The sequence below is a fragment of the Panthera leo genome, chromosome E2 (genome assembly GCF_018350215.1).
Source record: "Panthera leo isolate Ple1 chromosome E2, P.leo_Ple1_pat1.1, whole genome shotgun sequence".
In the NCBI taxonomy this organism is placed as follows: Eukaryota; Metazoa; Chordata; class Mammalia; order Carnivora; family Felidae; genus Panthera; species Panthera leo.
In genome coordinates, this window is record NC_056693.1 from 42,954,960 (window position 1) to 42,970,958 (window position 15,999).

General features: G+C 40.9%; 1 protein-coding gene across 9 annotated transcripts in view; it reads right to left on the reverse strand.

Annotated features, from left to right (window-relative positions):
• GFOD2 (glucose-fructose oxidoreductase domain containing 2) overlaps window positions 1-15,999 on the reverse strand; it is a 36,760-nt gene that overhangs the window by 18,690 nt on the left and 2,071 nt on the right. Inside the window, exon 1 of one of the 9 annotated variants that reach the window (XM_042918460.1) lies at window positions 605-682. The exons of the other annotated variants lie outside the window; for them this stretch is intronic. The gene's annotated coding sequence lies outside the window, so the exon portion shown is untranslated. Of the gene's footprint in view, window positions 1-604; window positions 683-15,999 lie in introns of those variants that run through there. 9 annotated transcript variants of the gene reach the window in all.

The following is a 15,999-nucleotide window of genomic DNA, read 5'->3' on the forward strand; positions in this document are numbered from 1 at the left end:
CTGATATGTAAACTATATTTTAATAAATAAATAAATAAATAAATAAATAAATAAATGTGACACCCTAAAAATGACACCGAAGTTCTAAGCATAAATGACAAGTTGTAGTGTCATTTAGAGAAACAGGGAACCCGAAAGGCCTGACTTGTTGAAACTTGTGCAGAAGCTGGGATTTGTGGATTCTGCTCTTCCCAGACTGGTGGGATATCATCTTACCTTCTGTATGCCTGGTCCATGGAGCCACAGCTTCTGCAAAATCATAGGAAGAGACTCATTCCCCACCATAGGGGTAGGCCAAATCCAGTCTTACCCCTGTTTTTGTAAGTTCTGGAACACAAGTCATATCCATTCCTTTATCTATGGCTACTTTTGTAATATAACAGCAAAGTAGGTGCAACAGTGAGCATATGGCCCACAAAATTGAAAATATTTACCATCTGGCACTTAATAGAAAAGATTTGCTGACCCCTGCCCTATCCCATGAGTTATGAAGCTAGGAGCTTCAAATGACAGAATTTAATCATGAAGATAGTCAGGATTATGATTAAAAACCATTCTACCTCATTGTTTGAGGAGTCACAGATTCTGGGAATTCTGGTGTTACCTGCATAATGTCAGAGAGGTCATTCATCGATTAGGCAGCTTGAGTAGGAGTCAGACCCTGGGCAGTAGGTGCCTATGAATACTTTACTACTAGATGCGACATGCAGAACTAAAACCTGTATTTCCCAGCCTCTCCTGCAAAAAAGACGCATGAAAGAAGATAAATATAGGATGAAGATACAGTTTGGTTGAGCTTCTGAGAACATTCTTTAAGGGAGGTAAGGAGGTAATCTCCATTGACAGGCACTTTCCCCCCTCCTTCTCCTTCCTTTCAGCTTTAAGTCTAAGATTCTATGGCTGGAGTTGCCACAGTCAAATGACCACCAGGAGGCAACCTGAGGATGGAACACAATTTCCCACAGACATTGGTACTAAAATGGTGAATCACCCTAAGGAACTCCATTTCATGGACTAGACAGGCATGTAAACACATTTGTTATTCATTACAACAGGTAGAGCAACAAATCTGTGTGTCACATGGAGAACAGCCATCATTAACAACAGGGGCCACAGGTGGTATGCAAGCAGGAAAGGCTTCCTGGAAGAGATGATGTAACAGGTCCAAGTTGGTCAGAAAGACAAGAGGTCACACAGCCTGTCCAACCCATCCAATGACAAGACCTTCCCTTTATTAGTGGCCTGATTCTGTTCTGTGGCCATTTTAGTCCAAAAACTCTTCTGTGGATGGACTTGAAGTCCTTGGTCTTCTACACTGTGGAACTATCTGTGATGTTTCTAATCAAACTGTCATGTTTCCTCTAAACTTCATAGGTGGTGGTAGGTTGTTTGCAAAATGGCCACAATAACTCCCTTTTCTGTTTTCATGCCATCAGATAGTCAATCACCTCCCACAGTGACTCTGGACTTAGCCATGCCATTTGCTCTGGCCAATGGGAAATTAGCAAAATGACACAAGATGTTTGAAAAGTACTTATGCATGGAGGCTTGCTCTCTTACACTGCTCGTGGGTTCTCTGGGACCATCACCATGTGAACAAGCCTAGGCCATCCTGCTAGATCACAAGAGACATGTGACCAAAGTCATCCTCACTGCCCCACCTGGCACTGAGCCAAACGCCAGTTATATGAGTGAGATCATCTCACGTCATCCAGTTCCAGCTGAGACCACCTAACCCAGAACCATCCAGACCTCCCCCAAAATCATAAGAAAACCGGATTAATACACTGTAAACCTTTACCTTACCCAATGTTATATGTCAATTATATTTCAATAAAGCTGGGGAGGAAAAAGAATCATGAGACATAATATTTGTCTTAAGCTACTGAATTTTGAGGTTGTTTGTTATATAGCAAAAGCTTACTGATACACTCCTTTACAGACAGAACTCTAATTCCCTCGGGCCTTCCTCATACTCTCTATCAAAAGAATAGCCAAGGTCGCTCTGGCCTGCCCAATCTCTGGTTTGCCAACATCCCCCTGAAATGGGGCCCCCAGAACTAAATGCCATATCCTGAGCATACTCTGTCTGACCTTCTTCCTTTAGATACTATACTCCTATTAAGCAGCTTACATTCATTATAGAATTTAGACAGCCTTGTCATCCTAATACACAGTAGGAATCACATGTCCTAAGAACTATTCTGTACGTATATCGTTAGGTTTTAAAAATGTTTAATTGTGGCAAAATACACATCAACATAAAATTTGCCATCTTAACCATTTTTAAACGTATGGGTCAGCCGCATTAATAACATTCACATTGTTGCACAACCATCACCACCAACCACCACCCACAGAACTCTTTTTACCTTGTAAAAGTGAAACTCTAGATCCATTACACAAGAACATCCTATCTCCTCCAACCTTCAGCAACCATCATTCTACTTTATCTCTATGAGTTTGATTCTCTATAAGTGCGATCACATAATACTTGTACCTTTGTGACTGGCTTATTTCACTTAGTATCATGTCCTCAAGGTTCACCCATGTTGTAGGGTGTGTCAGAATTTCCTTCCTTATTTAAGGCTGAATAATATTCCATTTTATGTATACACTACATTTTTTGTTTATCCATTCATCTGACCAGGGACACTTGGTTTGCTTCCACATTTTACCTTTCTACTTTTCAGCACCAGGCTTCAAAAAGAGCCATTAGGGATTTCTATAGACAAAGTTACTGCCTTGTAATACTATATTTACCCTGCAAGCCACACAAATGCAGTCAACTGATCTTCAACTGAAGTATTAAATCAATTCAACGGGGAAAAGAAACTCTTTAAAAAAATTTTTTTAAGTTTATTTAGTTTGAAAGAGAGCACGAGCAGGGGAGGGGCAGAGAGGCACCCAGGTGCCCTAAAAAGAAACTCTTAAAGAAATAGTGTTGGGAGGTGCCCAGGTGGCTTGGTTGAGCATCTGACTCTTGATTTCAGCTCATGATCTCATAGTTTCATGCGTTTGAGCCCTATGTCAGGCTCCGTGCTGACAGCTGACCCTTGATTTTGGCTCAGGTCATAATCTCCATCTCTTGAGATCAAGCCCCGGGTCCGGATCTGTGCTGACCGTGCAGAACCTGCTTGGGATTCTCTTTCCCGCTCCCTCTCTCTGCCCTTTCCCTACTCTCAAAGATAAATAAATAAACATTAAAACAACCCTGCATATATTAACCCAATAACATAGCAATTCCACTTGTAGATATTTGCCCAAGAAAACAAAAACGCATGTCCACAAAAACTTACATAAAATGTTCACAGTAAGGGCACCTGGGTGGCTCAGTAGGTTGAGCATCTGACTTCGGCTCAGGTCATGATCTCACGGTTCGCGAATTCAGGCCCTGCATCAGGCTCCCAGTTGTCAGCACAGAGCCCGCTTTGGATCCTCTGTACCCCCTGTCTCTGCACCTCCCCCACTCATGCTCGCGGTCTCTCAAAAATAAATAAACATTAAAAAATAAAATAAAAATAAAATGCTCACAGTAGCATTATTCATTATAGCCCCAAACTGGAAACAAATCCAAATGTTTATCAATAGGAGACCGGATAAACAAGTTATGGTAGAATCATTCAATACAATATAGTAAAGAAATAAAAATGAATGGACTATGAATACATGCAACAACAGGTATGAATCTAAAAAATACGTATAGTGAAAGATTCCAGACATACACACCAAAAACAAAACAAAACAAAACACAACACCCCATACTGTAGGATTCCACTAATCTGAAGTATAGGAACAGGTGAACTTTATTTATAGTGATAGCAGAAGGTATTGGTGGTGGTAGGGGTATGGGACTGACTGGAAAGGGGCATAAGGAAACATTTTCGAGTGATGGAAATATTCTACATTCTTGTTGCACTGTACTTACATGGTGATGCAACTGGTAACAACTCATCAAACTGAATACTTAAGATCTGTGCATTACTTCTAAGTAAATTATACCTCAATTTTTAATCAGAAGTTGTTGTTTCTAAGAGCATAGAACGACCTGTTCACATCTTGAAGATTCAGGTTCATAATCAAACAAAATGGATACATGTGAACTAAAAGTCTCTTTCCTTAAAAACAACATAAAACCTTGTCAGCTTACTTTTGGAGATATCAACAGTACAGAGACAACGGCTGGAGCCAAGAGAGTACGTTTTCTGATGAATTAACTTCAAGGCCCAATGATCTAGTCAGTCTCAGCACTTGCTGAGGGTATCTGAAGATGGCACTTTCCACTAACCAATGCCAAACTGGACAAGCTACTGAGCTTCAGGTATTAGGTAAGTAAGTCCTTACCACTCATGAACAACTCATACTAAGGAAGGGAGGGTTCAAAAAGAATTCTTGTGTATTGCTTTAGGCAAATAAAGTTAATGATGGTTCTAAGTGAGAAATGATGTGTAACAGTTTGTGGCCGTAGCTGTACAGGTTGGGCAACAAGACCTGGAACACCACAAGAGCGAGAAGCCTTCACTCAGTGCCCACCCCCGTCTTTCCCTGGAACCAGCCTTACACCTGCAGTTCCCCAGTGCAAGCAGCCATCCCAAGCTGTGTATCCTTAGGGCACTCCTTCTTCCTCTGAGATGCCTCTACAGACTGCCACAGATCTCTGACCCTTCAAACATTCCAAAGGGCCAGTATCAAGAGGCCAGCTTTTTCTGTGGATGAGTTTTTCTAGTAATTATATCTTCATATAAAATATGCTAAAATAAAGTACTGTGGCCAGGGGTGAGGCCAGGACCCTAGTTATTAAGTGAGATGGGGCCTCAACCTAGTTTTAAAACAGATTACGACATTAGCTTAGCTAATCACAGTCTGTGTTTCAGATGCTCATATATAAAATGACACCTGTAATTTATGCACATTGATTCATTAATAAATACTTATTTTAATTACGTACTATTGGCCAGGCCAAGGCAACGCACAGGTTATATTGGTGAACAAACCAGATAGTTTCTGTTTGCATAGAGTTTACAGTTTAGCAGGAGCGAGAAGACAAATCATCACATAAATATGTCATTATAATTTGAGAAAAGCATTATAAAGGCAAAGAGGGTACTACAAGAGCATTCAACAGGATATGAATTAATTTTATCTTTAAAAAAACGTTAGGGGCATCTGGGTGGCTCCATTGGTTAAGTGTCCGGTTTCGGCTCATGTCACGATCTCACAGTTGGGTGAGTTCGAGCCCCGCATCGGGCTCTGCACTGATGGTGTGGACCCTACTTGGGATTCTCTCTCTCCCTCTCTCTCTCTCCCCAACCCCCGCTCTCACACGCATGCTCTCTCTCTCTCAAAATAAATAAACTTTAAAAAAAAGTTAAATGACATATCTGTAATGCACTCCGAGTTCCACATGAGGAAGGCATTACTCACACTGCAGGATTGAATTATGAAAAAACACTGACATATTGGTAGTTCAGTAAAGAGCACAGCAGTCCAAGCACATTAAAAAGTCAATTTGTAATTGGCAGACACTCCCGTCTCCTAGAGTAGTGTTCAAGCCTCTACCTAACAGTATTTCCTCAGTATGAAATGGGTCCGGGGCGCCCAATGGCTCAGTCAGTAGAGCATGCGACTCTTGATCTCAGGGTCATGCATTCAAGTCCCACACTGGGCAAAGAGTTTACTTAAAAAACAAAAAAATAAATAAAAGGTAAAATAAAATGGGCCAAAGGAAGTAGGAGAAGAATGAAATGTTCAGAACTTCAAACTGTAATTGTGTATCTTATGTATTCAAGGCATCATGGCTGACAACCCCATAGGAATGGTCATAAATACTTCAGCTACCCGATATTTGTCAAATACAATTAAAATGTTGTAAAATCCAAAATCCAAAATCCAAAATCCCCAAATCCAAGGGCCAATTCTCATCTTCATTCCACTTTGTGCTGACACAGCAGTAGCATCTGATATAGCATGTTCCACCCTCTTTGCAACACTCTTAATTTCCAGAACACAAATTTCTCCTGCTATTCTCCTATCTCTCTGGCTACTTCCCAATCTCCCGTGGTAACCATGATGATCCTATTCAGTCTCATGGCTTAAATACACACTATTTTCTGAGGACTCCCAAAGATTTTAGCCAGGTCCTCTTTCTTCAGCTCCAGACTAGTATAAACAACAACTCCCTATCCGATATCTCTACTTGGATGCTTATTTTAGTAGGCATCCCAAACTTTAAATGTCCAGAATTAAACTCCTGGAATTCCCATGCCACCCCCTGCCAATCCTCCATCCCCCACCCCTGCCAAACTTGTGCACAATGGCTTCATCTCTGAAATTGGTAACAAACTTTCCAACAGCTCAAGTCAAAATCTTGGAGTAATCCTTGATTATTATTTTTCTCTCACACTTCACATTTGATGTGTTAACAAATCTTGCTGGCTTTCTACCTTCAAGATACATCCACTACACCTACTGCTATCTCAGTTCAAGTCACAACCACCTTTCTCACCTACATTACTGCAACAGCTTAGGTGACCTCCCAGGTTCTACCCTGCTCCTCCACCCCATACTGCACCCCAATCTAGTCTCAACATAGCATTGAGAATGACTCAAATTAAATTAGAGTAAAAAGTCATTCCTCTGTCCAAGCTCTCCACAGGCTTCCCATCTCTCTTGGAATAAAAGGCCAAGCTCTTCCACTGACCTACAAGGTCCTACATAGTCTGCCCTCATTCCCTTCCTCCTTTTACATCTCTCACCTTATGTCCTATCTCTCTTTCCCTTGCTTACTCTGCCTCCGCAGCAGTGGCTCAGTACTAAATATATCTCAAACATGCCAGGTATGCTCCTGTCTCAGGGCCTTTGTACTTGCAGTTCCCTTTTCTGTACAGATATCCACTTGGCTTACTCTCTCCCTCACTTACCTCATTGTTTGATTCCCTCAATCACCCCTGCTAGAATGTATGCTTCTTTAAGACAGGCGATTTTTTGTCTGTTTATTCATTGTTGCATCCCCAGTGCCTAGAACAAGCCCTGATATATAGTGGGTATTCAATGCATACTGCTGAAAAAATAAAGATTGCAGATCTTGTTCCTGCACAGTTAGTTAATAAACCAAGATGCATATACTGAACTCATCAAAACTGCATATAATTTAGTAGGGTCTTGGGATATGTTCATCAATATAATAGAGATTACTTATGTCATGAATTTAAGTAGTTTGGGGCAAAATCTGATTTAATAGTTCAGGAAAGAAAACAAGCATGATATGATAACAGAATAGCTCTGCCTGCCACTTGGGATTAGGAAAACGAGCTGCTACTTTCAGTCTTAAGCTACAATTTGACCTGCTAAGAGGGCACCCTCATCTAGAGCTGTCTCTTCAACTAACCTCCCTCCTCCACATGACATGACTCATGATTACTCGTTAGCTCAATCCCCTTGCAGTCAAGCTTCCTCCATGTAACAGAAGTGTACTGTATGTTAAGGGCCTTACAAGACCACAATGACCCAGTGACTATGTTCAGTCAAACACCAACAGGTAATTGTGAAGGGAAGGCAAGTGAGAGTAGCTCAAACAGGTGACAGTGATTCAGTCCTAACCAGTCCATAAGAAACCACTCTGGCTGCAGTGAAGCCATCTGCCCCACAGCCAGTCCGTCACTACATCTCACCAACTGGATTCAATGCCCCTGGAATTCATCCACTGTTCTGGTCTCCTAACAGACACCTAACATTTTTCCTTGTCCTGACCATTTCCTTCCCTAGACTTTAAGTGCCCCCAGGATAAACCCCAAATTCCTTGATGAGGTCCACAAAGCATCTCCCAGTATGAGCTGGACCCCTCCCCACCTCTCCACCTTACCACTTTTCCCTTACACTGTACCTGACATGCTAGCAGCTACTACATCTTTTTCAGTCTTGCTCTGAGATTTTGGTCCAAGCTCTTTGCTCTGCCTGGAACAATCTTTTCTTACTTTGGCAGGCTAATTCTCAGGAGATTTGTCAGGTCTCCACTTAAACACTACTTCTTTACATCTTAACCCAGCATGGCCTAGGCTGGGTTAAGTGATTCGGCTTACAGTTCCCAGCAGCCTGGGCTTTGGTTTTCACAGTGCCCATCATGATTCACTGGGATCACCTATTTAGCATCTGTCATGATAGCAGGATCTTGCCTACCTCACACACTGCTGTCACCAGGACAAAAGAGTGCTGACAGAGTAGGTGCTGAGTAATCATTGAAGAATTAATGTACAAGTAAGTGTGAGAATGAATAGATCGGGAAGTAGGGTTAAACCTGTATAGATGGTGCACTGGTTAGAGGACAATAGCTTTTTGTGTCTAATTCCTTCTTTGCCTTCCCTGCCTCCCTCCCTCTCTTCAAGTTTATTTATTTATTTTTGAGAGAGAGACAGAGAGAGTAAGCAGAGGAGAGGCAGACAGAGGAGGGGAGAGAGAGAATCCCAAGCAGAGGATCCCGATGCAGTTCAAACCCACAAACTGTGAGATCAGGACATGAGCTGAAATCAAGAATCAGACGCTTAACCAACTGAGCCATCCAGGCATCAAGCTTAATTTTTGAGCATGATAAAGGAGATAAAATAAAACCATGAAGGTCAATTTTAATTGTTGTTTTGCAAAACTTAGGACCTATTGGGGAAATAAGCAGGAATGCCTTCTATCAGGCCTTCAACGCCAGTCATGTACCAAGAATTAATTAGAAAGAGGTGTCTAACTGTCCCCCAGCCTTCCTTTTGGCCCCTCCTAACACCTGGAATTGAGCCAGTATGGGAGACAGGCGGTCAATGCCTGAGTACAAGAGCCAGACCCAAAGAGGAAAGACAACCACACCCCATCATCAGAGCATAAACATGAGGGGGAGTGGGGATATGCAGCCTGAGTTCTAAACCTCAAGTTCATAGCAGAGGGACTACCTACAGCATGTACTTAAGAGTCTGATATGATAACATGAACGCTTTCAGCAGGACTGCTTTCAGATAGATGTGTGGAAGTGTTTCTTTACTTGCATTTATGTTCCCATTAAAAAATAAAAGCCAAACTAAAGAAACAGGTGTTGAGTTTTACAAATTAGTTGTGATAAATGTTTTGGTCCCTGGGTTTCAAAAATCCAGAGGCTCTCTGGAGAAGGTTTCATTTTCCTATGATTTGTTTTTTATTTTAACAGTGCCCACACTGACTCAGTGACATGGTCACAGATTCCTACCTTCTCATTGTCAGCAAAAACGCAAACAGGACAAAGGACAGGTGTGCTATTCCCTCAGGTCCACAAGCTGATATGATGGTAAACTGTTAGGCAGCTACCACGTGATGGGGCACACCCAGAGCTGGCCAAAGAGGACAGTTCCTTGCCCCCCTGCTCCAGTCCACACAGTGTCCTACGAGGGCACTAATGAAAGACCTAATGACCTGTTCAATGAGGCATAACTACCCAAGCTACAAAAGGGTCAGCTAAATTGGGTCATAAAGAAAAAATTTAACACCCACAGAAATATCTGGATTGCTATCAGGTCTAAAAGTTAGCTTCAGCTGATGATTACAGTAGGAAAAACTACTTATTTACTGGCTACATTAAGTTTTTTTTTTTTTAAGATTTTATTTTATTACTGAGAGAGAGAGAGAGAGAGAGAGAGCGCACATAGGGGCGGGAGGTGGGACAGAAGGAGAGGGGGAGAGAGAAAATCCCAAGCAGGCTCCACGCCCAGCATGGAGCCCCACGTGGGGATCGATCTCATGAACCATGAGATCATGACCTGAGCCAAAATCAAGAGTTGGACAATTAACAGACTGAGCCACTCAGGCACCACCCCCTCCATATTAGTTCTTTATTGCTTTTGAAAATCTGGCAAGAACAAGAAGATTATTTTTTTGCTAAGACTACTTTAACAGTGAGTTCCAGGTTGACATCAACCTGAAAATTCCATCCTCAGTCCTCTCTCTTTTGAAGCAACATAATCTAATCCTTCAATTTCACTACAACCTTCATGCAAATACTAACTTCCAATTCCCAGCCTCAACAACTTGTTCCAGCTCTCTCTCTACTAAATGTCTAAGTGTCGACTGGAAATCCCCACATAAGTGACCTACCAGCTGCTCCCATCCCAAATTTGTCTTTCCTCTCAAACACAAACCTCCTTCTGCGCACCCCCACCCATTTCAGTGGCACACTATCCAGTCACCAGAGTCCTCTTCTCATTTATTCCCCAATATTTATAAGCACCACAATGAGTCAGGCATTATGCCAGGAGGTGGGACACAGAGCAGTGATCTAGACAGGCAGGCTAGGTCCCTGGAGCTTAGTTTCTATTTCTTGCTACACCCATAGCCGAATACCAAGGACTGATCTGACACAGAAACACAATGAGTGTTCAGAGATCTTTCACTGTAGCAGGCATGTGAACAAAGACTCTGCCTTTACTTTTAAATCACTTAGGTAAAACACATTTGGCCGTGATGCATGTGAAACAGCCAACCGTAGAGAGGTGTATTACAAACTTTGGTTTTACCTAGGGACCAAGAATGCACACTTAATTTACTGAAGTTTTCTAAGTGTTTTCCACCTTCAACATGGAGAAAAGTACTCTTCTCCTGGGAAAACTGGTTTATCTATGACAGTAATAGACACTGGATTTCAGTTTGGGACATTTTTTTTTTTTTTTAAGATTTAAAATAATCTCCATACCCAATGTGGGGCTCAAATTCGCAACCCAGAGATCAAGAGGTGCACACTCCACCAACTGAGCCAGCCAGGAGTCTCTTGGGTATAGGACGTTTGTAGGGCACCCTGGAGCATAGCAACTCAGACTGTCATTCTCTAACTCTGTGTTACATGGCTTCTGGTCACCAAACAGTTTAAATATGAAGTGGTTCTCTGGTGACTGGAAATGCCCAAAGCCCTTCACAAACATCTCCTTTTTTTTTTTTTTTTTTAAAGTTTATCTATCTATCTATCTATCTATCTATCTACCTACCTACCTACCTACCTAACCCCAAGAAGGCTCCACACTGTTGGCACAGAGCCCAACTTGGGGCTCAATCTCACAATCAATGAGATCATGAATTCAGCCGAAATCAAAAGTTGGACACTAACTGACTAAGCCACCTAGGTGCCCAACATATCTCCTTCTTATATGCAAGAAAACTGCTTATCAACTAGGCCATGACCACACTCAGCTGTGGTTTCATTTAACGATCATCTAGCTATTACATGTGAAATCTAAAATAATCTAATCTCAGGACAGTCTTTGTCATACCACCTTTTCTTCTTTTTACCTTTTTTTTGGGGGGGGGGGCAGGGGAGAGGGGAGATGTTTAATGTGTAATGGAGAAGACCAGTTATAAAACACAGCATGTATATGGGATATGCGTTCCTGAAAACAGCCATTCATTTTATATTTTAGATTTTTTGGTTATTATTTAAATGATGCACACAATGTCTTGTCTCACTATTGAGACTCTAAGCTCTTTTGGGACCAAGACTGGGTTTTATACGGTTTTCAGAAGAAAACAGGTCCCTGAAACCTCACACTTCAAAGTATTTTGGTAACAATCCCAGAACACTTTGGAAATTACTTAAAGACATTTAAGTGTTCTTTGAATAACAACCTTAGTATATTAGGGTTATTAGTCATTAAAGGAAACGAGAAACAGAGATAGTTTTAAAAGAATAACCACCATGACCAGAAGCAAGCTCAGGCCTGGAGGAACCAAAACAAGCCACTTAAGCATACTGATTTAATTTTGAAAATAACATCGGATAAGGAATACTATGTTCAATCATTTTCTCCATTGTTCCAAAACATAAGCCACTGGCACAGGATTGTCAACCAATGCAAAAGGCTGAAAAGTAACAGGAAATATGGCTGTCTCTACCATCCCCCCTTCTCCCGGACAAACAAAGGATGCCTGAGAAGACAAACATTCTATCTCACATGCTCCCAGAGCTACTCCCAGAGAGGTCCCCCAGAGATGATAACCATTTCCTAGCAGGAACCACCACACCACCAGGCAGAAAACATTAACCACATGGAACATCCTCTAATATACTTTGGAACACTGTGCTACTAAAGCATCCATCAAAACACACTGAAGAGACCCTCAGGCTCAAGACTATCTATCAACAAGCACCAAAAACAACAATGAAACAGTCTTAGGCAGTGCCTAACTGGCTCAGAAGGAAGAGCATGTAACCCTTCATCTCAGGGTTGTGAGTCGGAGCCCATGTTGGGTATAGAGATTACTTACAAGTAAAAAATCTTAAAACAACAAAAAAAGTCTCAGAGAACACATAAGATGTACAGTGTACCCTTCATTTATACACATGAAAATTCATTATCTAGGTAACCACACTACTGTTTGACTCCCTGACACCTGAGACAGGAAACAACAGTGCTGTCCTCTGCCAGTCCTCCTCCCCAGAACTTTAATACAGTCAAAGAGTATGAAGGGATGAAGGCCTGCAGAAAGAAAGTTCCAAATCATCTTTTACATCAGCAAGAAACTCCTAGGAAGGTTTGTATTTTATTTTTATTTTTTTTTAACTTTTTTTAAATGTTTATTTATTATTGAGAGACAGAGAGAGACAGAGCATGACCATGGGAGGGGCAGAGAGAGGAGGAGACACAGAATCTGAAGGAGGCTCCAGGCTCTGAGCTGTTAGCACAGAGCCCAACACGGGGCTCGAACTCAGAAACTGTGAGATCATGATGTGAGCTGAAGTCAGACGCTTAACTGACTGAGCCACCCAGGCGCCCCAGGAAGGTTTGTATTTTAAAATATATACTCATCAACAATTATTCTGTATTCTTCTGTTTTTTTGGGTTTTTTTTTAGATTTGTTTAATATATTGTGATTAAACTGTATTCATAACTTTGTATCCTGATTTTTTCACGTACCCATTCTGACATAAGCATTTTTTATGTTACCACAGTTTTTAAGGGTTGCATATTTCACTGACTCCATGAACCAGCTCTTTATTTCTCTAGTGTTAGACAACTGTACTATTTTCAATTTATTTTGCTACAAATTATACACATTATGAAATTATGGTCCACAAGTTGTAAGATTTGCCTAACATTTTTTTTTTTTAAGATTTTTTTAAAAACTATTTTTTTAATCTACTTATTTTGAAAGACAGAGAGGGAGTGAGGTGAGGAGGGGCAGAGAGAGACAGAGAGAGTGAATCCCAAGCAGGCTCTTGCACTGTCAGGGCAGAGCCTGATGCAGGGCTTGATCCCCCAAGCTGTGAGATCATGACCTGAGCTGGACGCTTAACTGACTGAACCACCCAGTCATCCTAAGATTTTATTTTTAAGTAACCTCTCCACCCAATGTGGGGCTGGAACTCACAACCCCGAGATCAAGAGTAACATGCTCTACCGAAAGAACCAGGCAGGTGCCCCAGCATTCTAAGCAAAATGTAATTATGAAAGTAAATAACAAAAGATCCTGACGTTGTAAAGTGATATGGTAAATCTCAAAGCCAAGTAGAAGTGTTGCAGGTTCTATTTTGGGGTTATCTGTTCTCATGAGAAATTGAGAGCTGACAGTGTGAGAGTACCAGTTATCTCCAGCTAGGAAAAAGGATTGCATTCGATACTCCATTCCCATTCCTCACAGCCTTCATTCCTAAGCTTTCATGGTAGAGGACGGGTAGAAACCCTTATGGAATAGCTGTGAGAAGTGGCAGGGGAGAGCTATCTCTCCCGCAATTCCTGTCTATCCTGGGTCCCAAAGAATGTGGCATTTTGTCAATGGCTACTCTGAAAACTGCGAGTATCTAGGACAAAGGCACTACTTGCAACTTTCCTTCTAAGAGAAGGATCTAAAGAACAAGTGCTTAAGGATAGAGTTTGAGTGTATTTAAGTAATGCAGGAATATTCATTTCTTCCTTCTGAATATTTATTTAAACTGTATTATCTAAGTGTTTATTCCCATCCCGTGAGACAGAAATACTTACTTCGTTTCTCATTTCTTTTGTCTCAGTTTATACAGATAATACTCGAGTGAGCTCATTCCTGACCTAATGGCTAATTCATAGTAAGTGTTAATGTCGGAAGTCTTAATGCTTTCACATTTTTCTCAGTATCTCTTACCATTCTGATTTTCATGAGCCCATTTTTTAAAAACACCCAACATTTAAATTTTTCAAGTAACTTGGATATTTGGACTCCCTTGGAATACAAAGTTGCTACTTTTTAATTTAAGAAAAATAATGTTCCATTACTATGTTGTACATGAATTCTCAAAAATAGCAAAATCTGAAATTTTTTCCTAGAGACTGTCCTATTCCAACAGTGAATTTATCCAGGAATTGGACCTCCTACTATAAATATGCCTGAGTGACTTGTCAGACATCAGAAAGGCTCTTCTCCTACTTCTAAGTTAGTGGTCTCCGATTCCTGTGTTTTCTGAACACCAACGTCTGTGTTACAACTTCTTTTATCAGATGGCACTGCATCTCTACTGCATTTCTCCTCTTACTGTATAACCAGAAAATCAGTTCAGTGAAAGTAGATCCTGTTAACATTACTGGTTTATCTGGTATATTGGCCTGTTAAATACTGCTGATTACTTTATTACAGGTCAGATTTGATAACTGCCCTCAGCTGCCCCAGAAAACAGAGCTGAGATTAAGCAATTATTTGTCCGAAGTTTCATTGCTATAGCAACGCAGAAACACTTTAAGAGTCTGTAAGTCCGTCTTTTCGTTTGAAAATTGAAAAGAAAATCAGTGTCTTTCTGATTATACAGAGGAGCTCAAAAAATGTACACCAATCAATGGGGCACACTCACCACATTTACGCAATATCTTCTTCAACTGCGCATTCAAGAAAGTATTTGCACTTACATTCAAAGCATCCCACACAGCATCCAGCTCCACAGATGGTAATTACTCCCTTCCATCTTACCTTGATTTTGGCCTATTAGCCTGTCTTCTATCTGGGCCAGCGCTAAAGTAATTTGAGTTTCTACAAAGAATACAATGATTTTCATAAAGCTTTTCTGACAGGATCTGATTAACAGTGCCAATTTTCCGCACAGATTACAAACCCTTCTAATAACACCACATTATATCTCTTGATATATTTTATACAAAATATTTCCACAGATGAAAGAAAAATCAATAAAATGCACAGCCACAACATCACGGATAAGGTCTGGCAGTGATTTATGAACCTAAGACAAAGTTTCGTTTCTTAAACTAATCTGACCTATTAACACCATCATACTTTAAATGTATCTCATCGCTCTGAGGGGGAAAGAAAACATACTGCAAAATCGAATATACGTTGATAATTAGTTTCATCAAGCTAGTAAGAAATTGATTTTGATGATTAGAATCAGGGACCATCTTCTAAAAATCACACACTTCTTTTGACCATATTACAAATCTTTATGTCTTTGAAGGGGGAAAAGGGGTGTTATTGCTAATCTTACTACTAGTGGATTCTAGCAATACTTAAAGAAATATCTGAATTTCCCCCTCAAATAAATATAAGTGATCAGACTCAGACCAATCATTCCATAGGAAAAGTAAGACAACCGGGTGCTAAGAGAAAGCCTGACAACAGAATTTTTAACTGTAAAAATGGGGAGTCCAACAGAACTGTCTGCTGAAAATTTTCATCTCTTGGTCCAGTCTCCATATTCCAAGTCAAAACCCAGTACTTTTTCACATTTTCTGTAAAATGGATGGCCTTAGTTAAAAAACTCTTTTGTTTGGGGTGCCTGGGTGGCTCAGTTGGTTAAGTGTCCAACTTCAGCTTAGGTCTTGATCTCGCAGTTTGTGGGTTGGAGCCCCGAGTCAGCTCTGTGCTGACAGCTCAGATCCTGGAGCCTGCTTTGGTTTCTGGGTCTCCCTCTCGCTCTGCCCCTCCCCCACTCGTGCTCTGTCTCTCAAAAATAAACGTTAAAAAAAAAGTCTTTTGTTCCCTGGTGCACATAGCTTTTCAGAAGAAAAGGAGTTTGCTTATCAAGAATGA